Source organism: Trachypithecus francoisi, unplaced genomic scaffold (assembly GCF_009764315.1).
Source record: "Trachypithecus francoisi isolate TF-2019V2 unplaced genomic scaffold, Tfra_2.0 Lachesis_group13, whole genome shotgun sequence".
NCBI classification, from domain to species: Eukaryota; Metazoa; Chordata; class Mammalia; order Primates; family Cercopithecidae; genus Trachypithecus; species Trachypithecus francoisi.
Window position 1 is genome coordinate 111,896,814 of NW_022681458.1, and position 23,970 is coordinate 111,920,783.

Consider the following 23,970-nt stretch of genomic DNA (forward strand, 5'->3'; position numbering starts at 1 on the left):
ACTCTCTCTAAGTGTCAGCTTACCATGTAAGAAGTCTGACGCCCTGAGACCGCCATGTTGGCACAGTTATGGGTGGATGCTCCAGTAGATGGATCCAGCTGAGCCCAGCCCTCCAGCCATTCCCACCCCCAAACCATGGGTGAAACTGTCTTGGACCCTCCAGTCCAGCCCACTCAACATCTAAATACCACAGACTGACCTCAGCTGATACCATCACCCAGCTAAACTGTCCCTGAAACTGACCTGCAAAATCATGAGATAAACTAAAATGGTTGTTGTCCTAAGTCACTAAGATAATAGAGCAGATATATATGCACTTAACACTCTCTCCTCGGGGCCTGCTTTTCCTTTCCCCATTTTGTGTTGCGTGCCTGGTTGTTCTCACAGATTTCGCAAGTTGGGAGGTGTGATGAGCCTGGGATATTCATCTTCAACAGAAACGATCCAGATAAGCTCTTCATTCCGACAGGGTTTGGGCTGCACTGCAATTTTGTTGTCAAACTGGATTTGGAGGTGCTCAGGTTTAGTGAGCACCTCCGTGGGAAAGAGAACTCCGTTGGATGGCAATGTAAGAGGACTCTGCCTACAGAAATAAGGTGAGACAGCTCACTGCAGTTTAACAATTGTATCATGTGCTTAACTAATCTCTTTCTTACAGTTACTCTTTGAAATGAGTATTATTTCCATTATATAGACAAGTAAATTGAGGCCAGGCAGCACAAGCAGTAAGTGCCAGATGGGATTTCAAACCAGGCTTGTTCATCAAATAGGCTACCATGAGGTTAATGCCTAAGAGACAGACCTAAACATTCATTTTATAAATGGGAAGACTGAAGACCAGAGAGATTAAGTTGTTTTGCTGCTGTGCTCTGTAACTAACCACACATTTTCTGGCCAGTAGACTCCAGCCTGATCCTCAAGGGTCTCTAGAGTGTAGGCCAAAGCCATGCTGAGTGTCTTCAGGAGTGCTATTTTAGGAGGGAAACAGAAGAGATGGTATCTGTACTGCCATTTCTAGTATGTTCCCAGAGAAAGCAAGTCACTCATCACCTTTCTGTTTCACTCCTGGCAGAAGGGTGAGGACTGTGATTTGATGGATGAACAGTTGGTGGGTCCAAAATACTGGATTGCTATCATGTGCTTTTCTCTGGAGAGAGCATCCTCTCATGAAAACATCCAACCCTGTGGTCTGGCAGAGGTCACAAAGATAGTTCCATCTTTGCTCCAGAGCATGGAAAACGGGAGATACAGTAAATCAGTGGGGGTTATTCTGGGATCATAGGCTACTCAAAAGGCCATTCCTGGCTTCTCTGGCATCTCTCAGGCTGTGTGGATGTGGGACCCAAGTCAGCATCCATCAGCAGCAGGGGGAGTGGTGCAGAGGCTGGTGCAGAACATTGCATATTTACAAATAGAATAAGGACCTGGTGTGACTTGGATAAAGAGAAGTCCAAATAGAGTCAGAAATTCTAAGTTGAAATCACTGTAGAGATTAAGTATTTATGAAGTACTTTGTACCCACAAAATAAATTTGAGTCATTTATCATCCAAACTCACAGTATCGTAGTAACATTTAAGTATCTGGGTTATGGCTAAGGACCCAAACTTGAAGTACTGCCTGTATAAAAGAGGACATTTTTATGCACTTGGGTCCTGTTTTTAATACTATTGTGGAGCAAAATCAAGAATTTAAAAAATAAGTACCTGAGTCTTGATCCAGACCCATCATGACTGTGCAAACCTGTAATTCTCTCCTGTGACACTTCTGAAGTGGTAACTCCCCTGTCACAGGCAGCAGTGAAAGGCAGATTCTTTCTGACGAATCTCTAATAACCCTTTCTTCTTTGTCTCACAACATGATGATTTGCCTTTGTGTAGATCTTTGTGTTCGGAGATGAGCAGATGACAGACTGTGATGCTGGAGATTTTGAATGTGCACCTGGCTGAGAAGACCACACCAATGGGCCTATATGCAGAATTCAAGGTGAAAACTGCTTTGGATGGTGGTAGTTGAAGCTGTTTGCAAAACCAGCAGCTGACGGTGGCTCTGCTGGTCATCCAGAAGCCTCCAGGAAGTCATAGCTACGTCTCATTTCTCCTCTGGCTGTTCAAATGACCTCTTTTACAAAATTACTTCTCTACTTAATCTACCCTCTCTCTCCAATTGTCTAAAACCCCACTTCTTAGAATTATTGACCATAGGATCTAAAAAGGCTTGTATAGATGATTTCATCCAACCTTCTTATTTCATTACTGAGGAAACTGAGAGTCTAAAAGGTTAAAATAAGACCAGAATCCAAGTATTTCAAGTCTTCTTTCAATCTTGTAATGTTTGATTTTGTTAAATATGTATCCTATAGCTACACTGAATGCTTTTTATTTTGGATTCTTCTCCATCCCCTAGTATGCCTTACTCAGGGCTCATTCATAGCAAATAAATGTCTGATCAGCAGTTGACTGGTAATGGTTGCCTGGAGTACTGTCCTGAAGGGGAGCCAGTGGAATAGGTCTCATGGTTTCCCTCCAAATGTGACCTCTACGGAGATAACTTTGACTACCCTAGCTAAAAAGTGTTGTCTCTCCCCCATTCCCTCAGGCACGCACTATCCCCTTTCCTTGCCTAATTGTATTCCTATCACCTCTCATTATCTAAAATTATTTTTCTTGTCTATTGCCTTATTTCCCCACGAGAATGTAAGTTCCAAGAGGGCAAGGACTTTGTTTATCTTGTCCACTGCAGGATCTGCTGTGCTTATTAGAGTGCTGACATGTAGGAATCACTCAATAAATAATTGTGGAGTAGATGGCCAAATGCTGTAATTGATTAGTGATGTCTGCCATGGGCAATGGAGAGACAAATTACCGGAGTCAATGCAAAGCTTTTGTCACTGGTGTTTATTGGCCAACCAACCAGTCCCAGATGCAAGACTGGTTTTCTTTTGACATTCAATTTGATTCTGCGCCATTGTGGGATAACCAGTTATTAGCTACTCTGGAAGGAAGAATTCCCAGAATCACTAGTTAGGCAACTGAAAAGAAGAAAGGCATATTTTCTGCTAACTCTTCTCCTCATTGTCTTATTCATCATGACACTTCTACAACGTTGCAGAATTCTTAGCACATAGTAGGTGCACAACAAATATTTATTCACTGACAATTTGTGCTTTCTCAATGTCATTTTAAGACGATTTTTTAAAACTTTCCTGCTAATCTGAAAGAGCTGCACCATAGAACACAGTATATAGCTCACAGGACACAGTACACGTTCGTGTGCCTGGTTGAGACTCAGGTGTACAAAGTAATGAGCAGAGTTCAGGTAAATATCCAAATTAAACTGTTCTAAAGTAGGGTGAGCAGCATCCATTACCTTAGCCCTGAATATTGGCTGTTCTTATCCATCTTCTCCTTGAAGTCAATATTTGAAATAGGCTTTTGTGAGGCAGGAGAGGCTTAAGAAAAATAAAAAAACCAAAGAGGGATTTAGTGCTTAAATATATTTATGAATTCGTCTCAATTTCTCTTTATCTCTTTTTAAAGAGCTGTGGTATATGTGAAAACATTTGTAGCAGGTAGAGGTTTTTGAAAATTGGCTCATTTTTAACCCAATAGATACTGTTGTTTCATGTCAAAAGCAGGATATGATGCAGTGTGCCCTGACAGATCTGATTTAATATTCTCTAGGACTCGGGTTGTATACCATCTATACTCTCCTAAATTTGATGGTGTCAATATGACCTGACATTTAATTATTTGCATAGCCTATTTAAAATGAAAATAGCAACGGGCTCTGAGTTCTTTTCAAGCTTTAATACACTCTCCCTTTAAAAATATATTTTTCATAAATTACTCTGCTGTCTGGCAGACCATCACATTCTTCAGTTCCTGTAATAAAAGGGGATGGTGTGATGTGGGTGTGAAACGCAGAGGAGAGCACCATGGTTAAACAAGAGCGGACACTGATCAAGTCCATTAATCAAAGTGCCTTTTAAGTCTCTGCAAGTTGAGAACTGTAACATCTAGGGATTTGATTAAAGAGGAAATATAAAATGGCAGAAGAGGCCAATAGCTGCCTGGGCAGGTCACATCTCAGAGCCCCTGATTAATGGAACATTGCTTTCAATGGAATTTGTTTTCTCTGGATCATCTTTTGGAGCTTATTTGCTAAGAAAAGGTAGATTTGAGCTGCAATATCTTCTTGCGGCTATTGGAAAAACACCAATATGGCGGAAACTTGAAAATCTCTTCAGGCTGGCCTCTTATGCCTTTTCCTCTATGGATTATCCTGACTCCCCTGATTTCCACATAACCCAAATAACTTCACAAGGCTAACATCACTGTCCAATTTCAGTGTTCTAAAGGCAAGGATTCCTAAGCACTATTGAAGCAGGTTTTCACCCTAGAGGTGAAGACCTGTTATCATCGGTGCCATTCAGTCATTCTTTGGTGTGTTCATTTTATTTAATCCATTTATTCGGAAATACTTCTTGAACATTTATGTCTAAGCCCCGAATTACGTGTCAGAAGAAAGGTGAAAAGCTTCCATACCTATCTAAGTGCCTTCAGTGTGGTGGAGAGAGGTCAAGAAACACCTGCTATAAAATATGGCGAGATCTGGCTACCCTGGAGGCTATGCCCTAGAAGAATGATGGGAGCAAGTAGGAAGGACCTCTGAAACCTCTGGGGGTTGGTGTTGTGGAGTGTTCCCAGGGAAGTTCTCAATAGGAGAGAAGTTGGGAGGTTGGGCAGGGGGAGAGCCAGGGTGAGTGAAGGCACCTGCACCAAGTGGAGGAGGCAGAGAGTCGAGTGCTTGGGAATGGCAAGTGCAGCCACAGTGTGGAGGATGCAGGTGCAAAGGTGTGGACAGGCCAGCAGGAGCCTGTGGGAGAGGACTTCTATTTCAGGGGGAGATGGGAAGCCATTCCAGGATTTTCAATGGGCAACATGCTAGAAAGATGGCTCCTGGGGCAGTGTGGAGAATAGGTAAGAGTGGGAGAAGATTTCAGTGAGGGTGAAAACTAGGAGCTGAGCCCTAATCTTGGAGAGAAATGGCTAGAACATGAGCTAATAAAGGAAGTAGAAAAAGGAAATTTGAGATGTATTTGAGAAATCTATAGGATCAATGTGAGGCAAGCCAAATCTGGTGAGAAGTACAACTTCACCTCTGTTCAAGGTTGCATTTACTTTGGTTTGCTTACAAAACCTCAAATCAGCAAACTAATGCCATTTGTGGGAATAGAACAAAGGCCTCCCACTGCCCTTCTTGTTTCTAGAGGTTTCCCATATTTTGCAGATGTTGGTAGTCCATGTAACTGACATGTCCACCAGGCCAGAGAGGCTAAGAACTGTGAGTTTTATGGGCTTGGTTACATTAGCACCTAGAACCACTGATAGTTCCATGCAAGGCAGGTCACACTCCTCACACTAAAGTCTAAATTCTGGGTCTTGAAGTTCTGGATTGAGCAATTTCTCTTTTCTCTCCATATGATTCTGGACCTGAATACTTCTTATCTATTTTGTGATCTTTCTCTGGGTAGAACTGGCCAAAGCTTATGATACAAAGCTTTGTATCATAAAGGGAAGAGTGTAGGTGGTCTCCCAGGCTGCTGGTTCAGGTGAATGTGTACGTGGTTGTGCCATTCATTCACCCTCATGGTAAACACAAAGAAGAGACAGGATTCAATAAGGGAAGAAACTTTAGGGTGTGTTTGCTTGAGCTGTTTGTGGGACCCCAGAGAGATTTAGGTCTGGAGTTGAAGTTTGGGTCTCCCTGGGATAGTAGTACATATTTGAGATTTTAAAAAGATATGGTGAAAACCATCAGTGTGTGTGAAGGGTGGAGGATGTGTAGAACATCAGGACAGAGCCCTGTGAAACATTCATATTTAATCAGAGGAAGAGAAATGCTGTGGACTGAAGGTTTGTGTTCCCCTCGAATTCATATGTTCAAGCCCTAACTTAGAGTTTGATGGTATTTTGAGATGGGGATTTGAGAGGTGACTAGGGTTAGATAAAGCCATGAGGATGGGGCCTTTCTGATGGGATTAGTGGCCTTATAAGAAGGAAGCGGGAGAAGTCTCATTCTCTCTTCATGTGCATAAACTGAGAAAAGGAATGTGAGGACATAGCAAGAAGGCAGCTGTCTGCAAGCCAGCAAGAGAGCCCTCACCAGGAACCAAAACAGCTGGCACCTTGGTCTTGGACTTCTCAGCTCCCAGAACTGTGAGAAACAATTTCTGCTGTTTAATCTGCCCAGTCTATGGTGTTTCATTATAGTAGCCCAAATTGACTGAAACAAGGAACCTGTAAAAAAGAATAAAAAGACTAACAAGGCCAGGGGCAGTAGCTCATGCCTGTAATCCCAGCACTTTGGGAGGCTGAGGTGGGTGGATCACCTGAGGTCAGGAGTTTGAGACCAGCCTGGCCAACATAGTGAAACCCCGTCTCTACTAAGAAAACAAAAAATTAGCTGAGCATGGTGGTGGGTTCCTGTAATCCCAAGTACTCGGGAAGCTGAGGCAGGAGAATCGCTTGAACTCTGGAGGCAGAGTTTGCAGTAAGCCAAGATTGTGCCATTGCACTCCAGTCTGGGCAACAAGAGCAAAACTCTGTCTCAAAAAAAAAAAAAAAAAAAAAAGTAACAAGCGGGCTAAGGGGAGAAGCAGGGCATAATAGCTCCATGGAGGTGAAATAATTAGGCTGGTGTAAAGAGAAATGACAGTTCAGCTGTGTGAATAAAAGATACAGATTTTGGGTGTCCATTTGGCTCATAGGTCTATTTTGTGCTTACAGTTTTGTGTTGTTGTCCATGTGTGTATTATATGTGGCACTTTCAGATGGAATAAATGAATTAAGAAACACCTATTCTGATCACCAACATAGTTTTGATTAAAAATTCAGTTTTTTTCATATTACAATGGTGACAACTATTTATTATAGGAAAAAGAGTAGATTAGGATAAAGAAAAATCAAAAATATGTAAAAGAAATATCTTTCCTAATACTACTATTCAGTGAAACTGCTTTTATTAGGTTGCTGCAAAAGTAATTGTGGCTTTTGCTATCACCTTCAATGGCAAAAACCACAATTACTTTTGCACCAACCTAACTAAATCTGTTTCGTGTATGCCCTTCCTTGCTCTTTTATTCTGTCTCTTCCACATTTACACATTCACACATATATTTACACATTCACATGTGTGTATAATAAATAAATGGGATTGCATTGCTTTGTAACCTGCTTTTTCAATCTAATGAACACAGTCTCTGCCAATAAATATCCATAGAATAATTTTTAAAATGGCTATAACCAATCTCTTATTGTTGGATATTTAGGTTGCTATTATAAATAATATTGTAAGGACTATCTTTATAGCCACAAATTAACTTGTATTCTTAATTAGTCGCTTAAGTTAACTTCCTTAAAGTAGAATTGTAGAATCAAAAAGTATTCACATTTTTAAGAAAGCATCGTTAGTATTCACTTGTTTGTATGTTATATATATGCAATACTGAGAGATAGTCTTTAAGTTAGACTTTGTTAACTCAGGTAATTGTTGAATTAGGTTATTGACTAATCCATTACCATTTTATTGAGACCTGTATGCAGCTCACTATGCATATTTATGTAACATGAATACTAAACTATTTAGGGCAAATTCTGATGGCAACTTTTAGTTATTTTACATCAAAGAAGTGACTAGAATCCATAACTGATGAGGCCAAGAGAATAATCTCTCTTAAAGGCAATTTTAGATATTTTTCTGTTTTCCACATGCTGCACTTATTTGTGCTACATTCTTAGTATTTAGTTGCTCACTTGTTCAATGTTCTGTCTTAATGTACTGAATTTTTCTTAAGTGTTTTCATTGGAAGATTTTATTGCTTGCTAGTTGCCTGCTTTTCTGCAGATGAGAAATGGCACGGTGAGGTCTGTCTTCTGCCTTTCTAGGTAGAACTTCTGTGTTCCCTGAGGTGATGAGTACTTTTGGGTACCATGATGGTTGAGGAGTACTTTAAATCTATTCTGGTGGGAAGAGCTCCATCTAGGTGGTAGTCTGAGCTGAAAATGGATCCTTCACTTAGTAGTATTGCCGCGATTCCCATGCAGGGCTGAGCACATGACTGCTTAACCACTTCATTCATCCATGCAGTAAACACTTATCAAGGATCTGCTATGTGTTGGGCACTGTTTGATGACACTTGGGAGCAAAACAGACAGCACCTCTGTCCATGTGGGGCTTTCGTTCTTGTAGAGGGCTCAGAATAAAAAAAAGAAATCAAGATGGTATTACATGATTATAAATGTCATGGTGGCAATAGAACATATCGATCTAATAGGTGTGGCGGGGGAAGTGGTAGGAGAATATGTCATTGGATTGGTTGAGGAGTTAATGTTTGAGTTGAGAATGGAATAATAATTAAGAAGTAGCCAGCCTTGGGAAGATCTGAGGAAATGCTACTTAGTGGAGAAGAATGTAAATGCAGAACCCCTGAAGAGGACTAAGTTGAGTGTGTTTGAGCCACAGAAGGAGGGCCAGTGGGGCATTTTGATCACACTTTTTTTTTGATCACACAGAGGGAGGTTAGAGATGAGCTGGAGGCAGGTGGGGAAAGATGATGTGGAGTCTGTGGGTCAAGCCAGGAAAACTGGATACATTCAAAGGGCGATGAGAAGCTTTAGTGTGTTTTAAGCCAGAGTGACATGACTGTTTTACATTTACAAAAGTTTGTGGGAAATGGATCCCAAGTTTAGCCAGGAAATTGCCTGTTATGAAATCAACAAGGAAATTTTAGAAAATGAGAACACTAAAACCATGCTGAATTCTTCTGAAAGGCCAAGTAAGATGAGGGCAGAAAATCACCCTCTGGGTTCAGCAGGGTGGAAGCCATTGAGGACTTGGGCAAGAGGGTCTTCATTTCAGAAATCATGATGGAAAACTGAGTACAGTGGGCTGAGGAGAGAATAGCGCTCTAGGGGAAAACTGAGATGAAGAAACTCTGGGCCTGGGTCAGTCACACAGCTAAGGCTAGAAGCAAGGCAAGGAGGTGAAAAAGGGACCAAGGGAAACTCTACGTACTGAGCAGGGCAACCTCCAGCGCCCTCGGCTTTCTCAGCAGTCACGATACTGGCAGCCATCCCTATGTGTGCAAGGCAGGAGTCTGGGGGACTTTTGTCTGGAGAAACTGTCTAGTGAAGACAAAAGAACTCCAGATACTGACATCTGAGGAACCAAAACAAAGGGGCCAGATGCCCACCCCGTGACTGTACAATGAGGCACACCAGTAAGTATATTGCACTTCCACACCCATGGCTTCTGGTTGCATTCTCATGCCTTACTTTAAAACATGTACAGAAACCCAATGAAGAACATACATTTGAAGCATCCTCTACTGTGAAATACAGAGACCAAACCTGACAAACAGGAGAAAAGAACCCAGAGAAAACAGACAATGTAGAGATCAAACACTTCAAAACACCATAATTAATATTTTCAGAGACATAAGAGGGGATTTTACATGCGTAGAAAAAGAAGAGGGTACTATTAAAAAGGACCAGAGAAAAGATAGGGGATTGGAATTTTAAAATATGATAGAAGAATTGGCACAGAAAGTTGAGGAAATCTTCCAGAATGTAAGACATAACAAGAACAAAAAGAGATGAAAAAAGAAAAGAAAAATTAAAAAATTGACATTACTTTGTTAAAATAAAAATGAAAGATAAAGTTTAGTAGTTTGTCAAAATCAAAATGTTAAGCTACTATAAAATAGAAAATTTTTAATGCTGGGTATTAAATGAAATGAAAAAAGCATATTTATTGACATAGAAAGGTAGTTATAATCATTTAAGCTAAAAAGTACAGTTTACAGAATGTTAGCTGGTTTGCTAATTTAAAAAAGTTATATCCAAGCAAAACAAACCATAGAATATGTACATCAAAATAAGCTTATCATTGGATTGTGATATTATGGGTTATATTATTTAGAGTAGGCTGAAGTCTTACAACAAATAGACCCCACTATTTAATGGGTTCAAACTCTTTTCCAACAACTCTATTGAGATATAATTCATATACCATACAATTACCCTACTTAAAGTGTACAATTCAGTGTTTTCCAGTAAATTAACAGAAATGTACAGTCATCACCATAGTCAATTTTGGAACATTTTGACCTCCTCAAAAAGAAATTCTGTACCCTTTAGTTATCATTCCTCTAACCCCCGCATTGCTACCCTCCCAACCCTAAGCAACCACTGGACCTACTTCTGTCTGTGCAGATTTCCCTATTCTGGATATTTTACATATATGAAATCATATAATATCTGGTTATCTTTGTTCAATTTCTGTTGCTTATCAGAATACCTGAAAGTGGGTAATTTGTAAAGAAAAGTCATTTATTTCTTGTAAATATGGAGACTGAGAAGTCCAAGTTCAAGGGGCCACATCTGGTGAGAGTCTTCTTGCTGTTGGGAACTCTGGCATGCCAAAGGGGATGAGTGTGCTAAGGTGCTCTCCTGTGCTAGCTGACATATCTCTTTCTTCTTTTAAAAGGCCAACCGTGATAACCCATATAATCTGTCAATCCACCAATGGATAGGTCCATTGATGAGGGCAGAGCCCTCATCATCCAATCACCTCTTAAAGTCCCCACCTCTCAACTCTGCCACACTGAGAATCAAGTTTCAGCATGAGTTTCAGAGGAGATATTAAAACCATAGCAGTGGTCTTTTGTGACTGACTTCTTTCACTCAGCATAATATTTTCAATTTCATTCATTTTGCAGCATGTATCAGGACTTCATTACTTTTTATGACTGAGTAATATTCCATTGTATGAATACACCATATTTTGTTTATCCAAGCAATGTCAGTTGATGGACATTGTTTTTTCCCCCACCTATTGGCTCTACAATGCTGCTATGAAGCCTTACGTGCAGGATTTTGTGTAGACATATGTTTTCATTTCTCTTGGGTAGATACCTAAGAGTAGAATACATGTACTTAGGAGGGTCATATTGTAACTCTATATTTGATTGTGTGAGGAATTGCCAGATTGTTTTCCAAAGTGGCTGTATTATTCAAAATTTCCACTGCGTATGAGGATTCTGATTTTTTCACATCCTCATCGACACTTGTTATATGACTTTTTTATTTTAACCATCTGTAATCGGTATTAGGGTTCTCCAGAGAAACAGAACCAATACAATAAATATGTACGTATGCATATCTATCTACCTACCTACCTACCTACCTACCTATCATCTATCTATCTGATATAGGCTTATGAAAGGCAATTTGTCAGAAGAACTGGCTCATGTGATTATGGAGGGTAAGAAGTCCTACAATGTGTTGTATGCAAGTTGGAGAACAGGAAAGTCAGTAGCATGACTCCATCCCACTTTGAAGACCTGAGAACCAGGGGAGCTGATGGTGTAACTCTTAGTCCAAAGCAGATGGCCTGAGGACTGGGTTGTGGAGCACTAATGAAAGCCACAGAGTCTGAAGGCCAGAGAGCCTGGAGTTTTTATATCCAAGGGCAGGAGAAGATGGGTTTCCCAGCTCTAGAAGAGAGAGAGAGTGTGTGTGAGCAAATTCTTTCCTTTGCCTTTTTGTTCTATTAGGGCCCTCAGTTGATCGGCTGGTGCCTGCTTATATCTGGGTGAGGGCAGATCTTCCTTATTGAGTCCACTAGTTCAAATACTAACCTATTCTGGAAACAACCTCACAGACAGACTCAGAAATAATGCTTTGTCAACCATCTAGATATCCCTTAACCCAGTCAAGTTAACACCTAACATTAACCATTACAAGTTCGCTCTTTGTCAACTTGGCATCCACATGTATCTCCTTAAGCCACACTTAATCTTCAAATAAAGACAATAACAAGGTCATAGTTCAACCTAACATGATACACCTGAAAATGCACCAAACCCTTCTTGAGAAGAGGAGGTAAAGTCCTTGAGGGATATTTACTCTTCTCCTGATAGTCCATAATTTAGATACTATGACATAAAATTAGCAATACTTAAATACTGATATAAAGTTAATACATCTTATCTTACATGATAAAGGAATAGGAGAGGAAATAAAGCAAAGATATTTGCTTAATATGTGTATATATACATACAGACTTTTTTTTAATACTTTAAGTTCTAGGGTACATGTGCACTATGTGCAGGTTTGTTACATAGGTATACATGTGCCATGTTGGTGTGCTGCACCCCTCAACTCATCATTTACATTAGGTATTTCTCCTAATGCTATCCCTTCCCCATCCCCTTACCCCATGACAGGTCCCAGTGTGTGATGTTCCCCGCCCTGTGTCCAAGTGTTCTCATTGTTCAATTCCCACCTGTGAGTGAGAACATGCGGTGTTTGATTTTCTGTCCTTGTGATAGTTCACACAAACATATTTTTTAGCAAAATAGGGAAAAATACTCATGACAGTTACAGTCTTTATTTCTATAACTGGTCACATGGTCATAGCTAGTATTGATAATTACCTTTTTGTACTATCCATTCTGTATTCCCATTGTCTTCAACAAGCACCTTAGCTGGTGATGGTTTTCTCACCTAATGGAGTGACCCAAACCTTCATTTCGTTTGTAGTCCTTAATGGGTTGGGTTGTTGTATTTTCCTACTGACCTTAATCACAGGGCATAGTTATAGGAAGAGATACCCTAAGGGATCTCCTCTATTCCAGACATACTCTTCCTTCCTCCACTGTGAACTAGTAGTCCAATTTCCCAGTAGTAGTCTGGATCAATCATGCCAGCCAACACTGTCATTCCCTTCTTAGCCTGTAGACTCAGAGACATGAAAATCCCAATATGGCTGGGTGGCATTTTAACCTTCAGTTGAATGGAGTCATTGTTGTGTCGCCTGATGGAAGCATTCTTCCTTCTGGAACTAACTTCTAGGGTGGCAGAGCATAAAGTTGTGGGAATAGGAAGCAAAAAGTTTGCTAGTGGGTCACTAGGGATAATGGTGAGTGGTGGCCTTTCTCTTTCCCCTCCTCGATTCCTGGACCCATGAATGCTGAGATGAGAGAAATAGTAGCATATATTGGATACTGATTCAGAGCATATTTAGCAGTCTGGAGAAATTTGTTCCAGCCCTACAAAATATTGTCACCTAGCTGTGCTGCATCTGTGACTTCAAAATGACATTCCACAATTTTAGCAAGCCAGCTGCTTCAAAATGATGAGAAACATGGTAAGACCAGTGAATTTCATGAGCACGAAACCATTGTCACACTTCTTTGGCTGTGAAGTGAATTCCTATTCTCCTTTTCCCCTGCAAAGGGAAGTGATGGCTGAGGGGATCGTCCTTGGCAACAGGATTTGGGGGTGCGAGTGTAGTATGTGATGATAGCATTGGGGTTCCAGGGTGTAGGTGAGTGTGAGGTGGTGTCAGGGCTGGGATGTGGGATATGGCAACTCTGGCACTAGGGATGGTGCAGTAGCAGGTTTTGCTCACGGGAGGGGGAGCAGTGTGGACTCTGGGCAGCTCTGTCACTAGTGCAGCTTTGACAAAGACCGTGGGGGTCCCTGGTGATAAAAATTGTGGTGGCATTGCAGATCTGTGCCAGATTGCATGATAGGGTGATGCAGGTAAAATGCTTCCTATGTTTTTCTACATGGTCACTTTCAGTTTTTCTTCTCTACTGGGTTGCTGCAGCTTCTTCACTGTACTTTGGAGATTTCCTGGATTATTTCTGTTTGTGGTAGTTGTTAAATCATTCATTGCATTTGTGGTGGGATGTGGGTTGGGACTTCCTCATCTACCACCTTGCTGATGTCACTCTTTGTAGAAATAGTTTCTGAGGTCAGTGTTTAATATTTGTTCTCACATCAGGGCTACCCTGAGCTGCCTTATTCCCCGCTCCTCTCCTGTAAACTAGCCAGTCTACAATCTAGGCTATATCTTCATTAGATCTATGAATCCCTTCCCACTACAATCTCCATTGTTCTTGAGAGTGCTCTAAGGCTTACTCTGTTGCAAGTAAAGTCAGTTCCTTTGGGAAGAGTTTAGAAGCTATTTGTTTTATGGCCAGTTTTCCCTTCTAGGCAAAAATCTCTGAGTCAGGACTCTGGAGCTGGGGGTAGGGACAGTGCCAAGCCTGTTTTGGAGTGACACCGGTACTCCAGAAGCTTAGAGGGTGGGCTGCAGCCTCGGGTTCTCTCAGCTTGCCAGTCCTGGTGTGGAGTCACTGTCTCATGAATGAAGGCAAGGGCTGTCAGGCCCCAGTATTCTCAGTGTGCCACATCTAAAATGAAGCCTTCATTTCACGGGGCTGGGAATTGGAAGAAAAAAGAGAGCACCCTACATCTTGACTGCAGTCACCCAAGACTTGGCCTTGGCAACAAGGTGCTAAGAGCAGAATAAGAAATGTGACAGTCTTGCCCTATGCTCTTGGCTATAGTAGTCTGGAGGGCAGTTTCCACGTCGCTGAACTGGTGGGGAGGGAGATAAAAGGAGTCTTGATTCAAATACCACAGACCTTCACATTTGGTATGGAATTTTTATATATTTTCTTGAGTAGACGTTTCTTCATTGGCTTAGGGTAAACTCAAGTCCATTTCCAGAGGTCGTTTACAGACCAAGACTAATATTGACTATGCCACTTTAAAAACATGGTTTCCAAGCTTGCTGTAGTCTTTGCTATTCAATTTCGCAGGAAGAAGAAAGAGCACAGAGGAGTGTCCATGGGGGATTTTACTGACCATGCCGGAAAGTAGGACACATCACTATCACTTGTATGTTATGAGGGGTAGAAATAATGTGTTTCACTCAGCAGTGGAATGCAAGTGTCCACCCCAATGGTAAGGGAAGCTGGGAAGCGTCATTTGCCATGGGTTTAACAGTTTTGTCACACGGGTACTTTAAGTTTTCTCTTAGCTTATTTGTATTTTCTAATTTTGCACAATGGATCTATATTTCTAATGCAATCTAAATATAAATAAATTAATAAATAGAGAACAGGCAGTGAGGCAGTAAGTGTAGGGAGTAGAGACAATCTCTTCTAAGAAGTTTTGCTGGTGCCATTACTGGAGTGAGAAACTAGGTTAAGAAAAGGTTTCTAAATATGAAGATTCTGGCATATTTTTGAAAGTTGATAAGAATCATCCAGAAGACAGGAAACAATTAATAAGTCTTTGAGTTGGTTCTCCCTGAAAACTATATACAGTGTCTCTCTCACTTGAGAGAGGAGAGGGAAATAAAGAAAGAAGGGTTTCCAAATGGTCACCCTTGCTATTTCTTCTAGCTAGACGGTAAGGTTCAGGATTTCAAAGCTTTTCTTGGAACATTTGCAAGCAGAAAACACACACACACACACACACACACACACACACACACACACCAATGACAAAACCAGTGCTTACTGAGCTTGACAAAGTAACAAATTGTGGAAATTTCCAAAGCTAATTATTGCTGTTTTTCTAAAAAATTCCTTTGATATGCTAAGAGTTTTAATTAGAGTCATTAAATACAGAAACCCTTGGGTTGCAAAGAACATAGGAATAGCCTGCTGATGTGTTGATTATGGGTGGGTTGCTATTTATCAACAGAACTTACCCGTGACATACAAAATGAGACTGTAATGCAGTGGGACTGCCTTTGCAAACTTTCAGTGGAGTTAACTCCATTACCAGAAAATCTATTGGAAAATTCTATGACAGATAAAAAGAAGGCACTGTGGGAACATATAAAGAGAGAAGTTAATTCTCACTGAGGGAATTGGGGTCAACTTTAGAGAGGAGATAGCATTTGAACACATTCCAGAAGGCCAGTAGGGATTTAGACAGGAGACCTTGGAGAGAAGGCTTGCTAGGCTGGGAGTGCCAACATGGCTGGAAGGCAGAGGATGAGCAATAGGAGGCATTGGGAGTTAGCTTGGCTGTGGATGGTGAATGTGCAGAAGCACAGTGGAAGGTCAGTCCAGAGAGGGAGTGACAGTACAGCCTGAAGGGTGGAGGGTGATGCATGCCAGCTTAAGGAGTTGTGCTTTTAACTCTTAGTTCTGACCAGTTTTTAGAAAAACTAATCTACTAGTAATACGGAGGCAGGGGTGAGGATGGAAGAAATATTGGAAGCTGACTAGAAGGAGGTGAGTGCACAGTTTGTTCAGGAGGTGATGACACATTGATTAGAGCTGGCAGAGAGATGTGGGGGAGATATTAAGACACCCATAGAGTGTGAGGAGGACTTTTTACAGCTTCTGTAGAGGAGAAAGTGGTGATCACAGATCTACAGGGCTCTTTGAGCCTTCCCCAGATGTGGGACAGAGAAAGTTTGAGGTAGATGCCATTTTAAGAGCCAAGACAAGGATTCTCCCTGTCTGCAGAGCATCCTTGCAAACTCTCGAGGGAAACCAGTGCTTCATGTTGTTAAAGTTTTACAAGTTATGGCATAAATTGTTCTTCAAGTGCCAAATGCAGTGACCAATAAATCAGAGAGGATTCTCTGAGATTTGCAACTGTGGAATTATTGATTTTGTACCTAGCCTTGGATGCACTGAGCCAGGTCTCCTCTGAGACAGCATGCTGCAGGCCTGCCCTGTCCAGTCACCTCACTCTCACCTGGAAGAATCCTGTTCTTTAGTGAAAATAAGTCACAGAGGTCCTCACAGGTGAACGCTCCAGGTGCACCCCAGAGAGCTGCCCCACTAGCTCTGGCTGGCTGATGCCGTGTTTGGCTACAAGCACTTCTCGCTATAAATCCACCACAGGTGTCCTCACTCTCCATCACCCAGTCCTTTGTTCTGTCATTCATTTAGCAAGACTTCACTGAGCCCTTAGAGGCTCGCTGCTTCCCTGTGGGGCTACAACAGTAAACACCACAGACAGGTGCTGGTGGGGAAGACAGCCAAACAGACCAGGAATTATAAAACACCTCGAAAAGTGCTCTGATGGGGGAAACACAGAGTGCTGAGGAAACATGTGGGAGAGTTGTTGGGGAAGTTTCTGGAAGGAAGTGGCCTGGTGAGAACTTCGGTCATCTTGGATGAGTTCTTCTTCCAACGCTCCAGCCCCACATACCATCTTCTATGCGTTCTGTTGATTCTTCCCTATGACATCTACCAGGTCAGTCCTCTCCTTTCTACTATTTCCCATAAGGAATTTTTCCAACAGCTTCTCTGGGAGGCAGAGTTAGGAAACCAGGCAGGCCCGGAAGTTCCAGCTGTGTGGCCTTGAGCGAGTCACTAAACCCCTCTCAGTCTCAATTTCTTCAACTAAAAAATGGGGACAATAATGTCTTACTCGCAGATACATCTTGAAAAACAAATCAGAAAATATTTCAAAAAACAGCCCCAGGTCTGGCATTTAAAAGATAATCATTCCAGTTTCCTTTCTGAGCCTGCAGTCTTTTCTTTTGTTGAACATACTCTCTTGACAGCTGCCAAATTCATCTTTCCCAAACTTTAATCTTATCTCTCCTTTGCTCAAACATTTTCAGATTCCATAGCCTATGGAATAAAGGCTGTCACTCAGGATCTCTGCAGAAATGACTGAAGAGAACATAGGAAGGAGAAAGGGAGGGGTTCTAGGAGCACAGGGCAGGGGCCTCGCTCACACAGGCCGTTGGACATCTGGAAGGTTCCCAGAGGAAGCGATCCCAGAGCTGAGAGATAAAGGCTGAACTAGGCAAAAAGAGGGGGAAAGGAGGTGTTCAGATAAAGGCTGTTAGGGAGGAAGCAGCCAGTAGGGCTGGAGTGCAGAGAGCGGGGAGGTGGTGAGAGGGACCAGGGCCTGTCCGGAACCCAGAGCCTAGTGGGTCAAGAGTTTGTTGGCTTATTTACCAGATGTGAAGCAATGAAAGCCATGCCAGTGCTGTTTCCTCTGTTGTGTTTTGTTTTTGTTCGTGTTCGGTGAGACAGGGTCTTGCTCCATCACCGGGCTGGATTGCAGTGGTGCCATCTTGGTTCACTATAGCCTTGACCTTCTAGGCTCAAGTGAATCTCCCATCTCAGCCTCCTGAGTAACTGGGATTACAGGCATGCACCACAATGCCCTGCTCATTTTTGTATTTTTTGGTAGAGATGGGGTTTCACCATGTTGTCCAGGCTGGTCTTGAACTCCTGAGCTCAAGTGATCTGCTTGGCTTGGCCTCCCAAAGTGCTGGGCTTACAAGGTGAGCCACCGTGCCTGGCTGTGCCAGCATTTCAAGCTGTTGCTTGTTGACACATCAGTTTTTCTTGCTTGGACAGGATGATCTCTGTATGCTTTATGGTAAACACCACAGGTGTTCAATACATTTAACTGACCAGGTGAATGCAGTTGTAACTATAGAAATGGAGGGAAAGAATTCTGGTCACTGCATCTTCTGATTTTTCAGGTGAGAGTTCCTTGAAGCTTCACGGTAATTCCCCAGCCACAGAGTGTCTGAAGACTGCTGCAGGTCCAGTCTGAGTTGCTTTTACTCTCCAGGAACACACAGATGTGACTAAAAAAATCTGCATTCCCCCAAAGTAACAAAATTCATGCTACTCCAGAGACCCAGACAAAGGGGAATTAAGCTTGCTTGAACTTGAGCCTGGGGACCAGGACGCTGATGGAGGCTTTGCAGATTCTTGGGGTCTCCATGGAGACGAACAGATTCTGGCAAAATTTCTTTCTTGGGAGAAAGGCAGTGTTGGCTGCTTTCTTTCCTCTGGACGCCCTCAGAATGCAAGACTCATAAAAGTGCTGTGTATAGATTCTCTGCAGACATGGGGCCATTTTGTACCATTTCTGGCTTCTTCAGAGCCCTCCTGAAGAGCTATCTGGCATCCAGCATCCAGGGTGTCCAGCTGCCTCCACAAACAGTGAGAGCTCATCAGTAATGGGTGACAGAAGTCAAACAACCAAGAGCCATGTGTCTGATTCATAACACCTTATGCAAAGTGAATGCTCACAATGTTGTTTTTAGCAAAATATGTGTGGAGAATAAAAAGGAATAATAGCCAAGTTTCCAGGTGACTCTCTTCCTTAGAGCTGAAAAACAAAAATACATGGTTCAGGCTTCTCAAATGTTAAGGGCTTACAATTAACCTACAATTAACCAGAAATCTGGTTATAGAGAAGCTTCTGATCTGATTCAATAGGTACGGAGTGTAGTTGGAAGCTCTGCATTTCTAACAAGCTCCCTGGTGGTGCTCATGCTACTGGTTCGAGGACTGCCCATAGGGCCACAAGGAAGTAAATGGGGCAGCCAACTGTCAGTCAAATTCTGAGCCAGGGCAACAGCCACGCTTGAGTTTACGTGCATGAGGTCCAGTGTAGTGTTGGAAGATTCATTTCTTTTACACCTGTGGAAATACATGGGCATGCATACTGTCTTCGTCTGTTTGTGTTGCTATGAAGAAATACTTGAGGCTGGGTAGTTTAATAGAGAAAAGACTTTTATTTGGCTCACAAATATGTAGACTATACAAGAAGCATGGCACCAGCACCTACATCTGGTGAGGCCTCAGGCTGCTTCCACTCATGGTGGAAGGCAAAGGGAGCCAGTGTGCAGAGATCACATTGTGTGTGTGTGTGTGTGTGTGTGTGTGTGTGTGTGTGAGAGAGAGAGAGAGAGAGAGAGGTGGGGAAGGAGGTGTCAGACTCTTTTTCCAGGAATGAATAGGATAAGAACTCACTTATTACCTTGAGGATGACACCAAGCCATTCATCAGGGATCTTCTCTCATAACCCAAACATCTCCCACCAGGTCCCACTTCCAACATTGGGAATCACATTTTAAAGTGAGATTTGGAGGGGTCAAACAAACCAAACTCTAGCATATACCAAGTACATGAATTGAATGTTATCTTTACACCAAGGAGACTACTGTTGTGGGCAAGTCAATATAGCACATGATTTTGAGTGATTTTTAAAATATTTCAGAATCATTGAATATTTTTAGTTTTTTTTTCATCGTAGCTTCATTCCCTCAACAAGTATTTATGGAATATTTGTCATGTATTAAGCATCTCTGATAGCCATGGAAGACACTCTTCCTATTCTCCTTAAGTTCCCTGTCTAGTGAGTGAGGCAGAGATAAAACAAATGATAATAGTATAACAGTGTCCTGATAGTTCACACCAGCATTGTACAGCAGCATTATGTGAGCCATGGATTCTAGCCTCCAATGTAATTTAGAATTTTCTAGTTGCCATGTTTAAAAATGTAAAACAGCAACAAACCCCATGTGAAATTAATTTTAACAGTATATTTTATTTTAATCCACTGTAGTCAAAATTATCCTTTCAATTTGTAATTGATCTAAAAAGGCATTAGTGAGATATTTTGCATTTTAAAAAATGCTAAGTGATAGATAGATTCCCCTCCAAATCTCTCGCTGAAATGTGACTCCCACTGTTGGAGGTGGGGTCTGGCGGCGGGTATTTGGGTCATGGGGGCAGATCCCTCATGCATGGCACCGTGCCCTTCTCATGCTAATGAGTGAGTTCTTGCTTTATTAGTTCCCACCAGATCTGACTGTGGAAAGAGCCTGGAACCTCCTCTTTTCTGTTGCTCCTTGTCTGTCCATGTAACATACCTGCTCCCCCTTCACTTTCCACCATGATTGGAAGCTTCCTGAGGCCTTACCAGAAGCAGATGCTGGCACAATTCTTCTTGTATAGGCTTCAGAAGTGACAGCCAAGTAAATCTTGTTTTTTTGTAAATAATCCAGCATCCAGTATTCCTTTACAGCAACGCAAAATGGACGAATACACCAAGTTATCAGAATCCAGTGTACATTTTGCCCTTACAAAACATCTGAATTCGGACTAGCCATGAGTCACACACTCAGGAGCCACACATCTGAGATGATTGCAGTCATCAACCACAGTGTGCCAAAGAACTTACTCATGTAACCAAATGCCACCTGTTCCCCAAAAACCTATGGAGATAAAAAATTTTAAATAATAACAATAAAAAAAAAAAAAAAGAAAATGGGGGCTCAGGAGATGAAGGCACCAGTGGAAGATCCAATAAGTGATAAGCAGCCAAATCAGAATGGAAGCTGAGGAGTGGAGTGGGGAACAACTGCCTTTGCTGTAGAAGCTGAGGGGTGGGTCAGGGAAAGAGGTAATCTACTGCACTGCAGGGAAGGGTGGGAGAGTCACATCTGGAGGGGTAGAGAAGAGATTTGAGAAGCTTCTGCTACCGGTCCCAAGGAACAGATGGGTGTGGTGGGCAGGTGGGTAGCCACTCCTGGAAACAGTTGAGATGGCAGGCTTGGTGCTTAGAAACGGGCTCAGAGAGAAACCTTGTGCTCTCTCATCCTGCATCACTCACCTTCCCTCTCACCGGTGGCTGGCTGAGAGACTGTTGTGTCCAGAGGCGTAGTGTTTCTGGCTTCTTGTTCTAGCCCAGTGAATCTATTCTGAATGTGTTCTGAGCCCAGGATGGAGCTAAGCCTCGTGGCTTCTGTTCACTGAAGGGTGACTATCTTCTGTCTTCCTTCAGGGCAGACTTGGAGTGACCCTGTCCTCCTGCCTGTTTTTCTCTTGCTCCTAGAACTCCAGTGCTTCTCTGAGATGATGCCTCAGTGGAGCCTCTGGCCCTTCAGGAAAAGAAGGAACTGCTCTTGAGAGCTCTTTCCAATAGGCTGTCCCAGTCAGCTAAAGCAGTGGCCATAGAGCGGTGGCCATAATCAAGGGGTGCTCATTCTTGTTCTGACTCTGACCAGAAAGGTGAGACACTGTGCCAGGCTTTTTACAAACATTCCCAACTTATCTCCCCACTTTTTTTTTTTTGAGATGCCACTCAGATTCCCAACTTATCTCCCCACTTTTTTTTTTTAAGATACCACTCAGACTTACATCCTCTCCCTCTCCCTCTGCCAGAGGAGGAGAAGGACGATCATCCATGGCAAAAGGTAGTTGCAGTGAAGCAACACCAAGAGCCGGCTTCACCTTAGGAGAGGATGCTGCGCCTCCACCCAGTGGTTTCCGGGGCTCTACCTGTTCAGAGAAACTTCTCTAGCAGCAAACTATAGAAATAATCCGGGGGCGGAGCAAGATGGCCGAATAGGAACAGCTCCAGTCTCCAACTCGCAGCGCGAGCGACACAGAAGACCGGTGATTTCTGCATTTTCAACTGAGGTACTGGGGTCATCTCACTAGGGAGTGCTGGACAATCGGTGCTGGTCAGCTGCTGCAGCCTGACCAGCGAGAGCTGAAGCAGGGTGAGGCATCGCCTCACCTGGAAGCGCAAGGGGGAAGGAAATCCGTTTTCCTAGCCAGGGGAACTGAGACACACAACACCTGGAAAATCGGGTAACTCCCACCCCAATACTGTGCTTTAAGGAAACAGGCACACCAGGAGAATATATCCCACACCTGGCCGGGAGGGGCCCACGCCCACGGAGCCTCCCTCACTGCTAACACAGCAGTCTGCGGCAATCTATCCGCAAGGCAGCAGCGAGGCTGGGGGAGGGGCGCCCGCCATTGCTGAGGCTTAAGTAGGTAAACAAAGCCACTGGGAAGCTCGAACTGGGTGGAGCTCACAGCAGCTCAAGGAAGCCTGCCTGTCTCTGTAGACTCCATCTCTGGGGACAGCACACAGCTGAAGTCCAATAGGGGAAGCAGCGGGGCCGGTGCAGACGCGAACGACTCTGTCTGACAGCTTTGGGGAGAGCCGCGGATCTCCCAGCGCGGAGGTTGAGATCTGAGAACGGACAGACTGCCTGCTCAGGTGGGTCCCTGACCCCTGAGTAGCCTAGCTGGGAGACATCCCCCACTAGGGGCAGTCTGACACCCCACACCTCACAGGGTGGAGTCACCCCTGAGAGGAAACTTCCAAGGAAGAAGAATCAGACAGGTACACTCGCTGTTCAGCAATATTCTATCTTCGGCAACCTCTGCTGCTGATACCCAGGCAAACAGGGTCTGGAGTCGACCTCAAGCAATCTCCAACAGACCAACAGACAGTCCTTCTGACTGTCAGATGGAAATCTATCAAACAGGAAGGACACCTATACCAAAACCCATCAGTACGTCACCATCATCAAGACCAGAGACAGATAAAACCACAAAGATGGGGAAGAAGCAGGGCAGAAAAGATGGAAATTCAAAAAATAAGAGCGCATCTCCCCCTGCAAAGGAGCGCAGCCCATCGCCAGCAACGGATCAAAGCTGGTCAGAGAATGACTTTGACGAGATGAGAGAAGAAGGCTTCAGTCCATCAAACTTCTCAGAGCAAAAGGAGGAATTACGTACCCAGTGCAAAGAAACTAAAAATCTTGAAAAAAAAGTGGAAGAATTGACAGCTAGACTAATAATGCAGAGAAGATCATAAACGAAATGACAGAGATGAAAACCATGACACGAGAAATACATGACAAATGCACAAGCTTCAGTAACCGACTCGATCAACTGGAAGAAAGAGTATCAGCGATTGAGGATCAAATGAATGAAATGAAGCGAGAGAGAAACCAAAAGAAAAAAGAAGAAAAAGAAATGAACAAAGCCTGCAAGAAGTATGGGATATATGTAAAAAGACCAAACCTACGTCTGATTGGGGTGCCTGAAAGTGAGGGGGAAAATGGAACCAAGTTGGAAAACACTCTTCAGGATATCATCCAGGAGAACTTCCCAACCTAGTAGGGCAGGCCAACATTCAAATTCAGGAAATACAGAGAACGCCACAAAGATACTCCTCCAGAAGAGCAACTCCAAGACACATAATTGCCAGATTCACCAAAGTTGAAATGAAGAAAAAATCTTAAGGGCAGCCAGAGAGAAAGGTCGGGTTACCCACAAAGGGAAGCCCATCAGACTAACAGCAGATCTCTCGGCAGAAACTCTACAAGCCAGAAGAGAGTGGGGGCCAATATTCAACATTCTTAAAGAAAAGAATTTTAAACCCAGAATTTGATATCCAGCCAAACTAAGTTTCATCAGTGAAGGAGAAATAAAATCCTTTACAGATAAGCAAATGCTTAGAGATTTTGTCACCACCAGGCCTGCCTTACAAGAGACCCTGAAGGAAGCCCTA

The 23,970-nt window shown here is 42.9% G+C and overlaps 1 non-coding gene across 1 annotated transcript; it reads right to left on the bottom strand.

Moving 5' to 3' along the window:
• Nucleotides 1-21,779: 21,779 nt before the first annotated feature.
• On the bottom strand, nt 21,780-21,992 carry LOC117095560. Its single transcript, XR_004442082.1, has one exon. It is a non-coding gene; the product is annotated as a small nucleolar RNA U3 (small nucleolar RNA).
• Between the last annotated feature and the right edge of the window lie 1,978 nt (nt 21,993-23,970).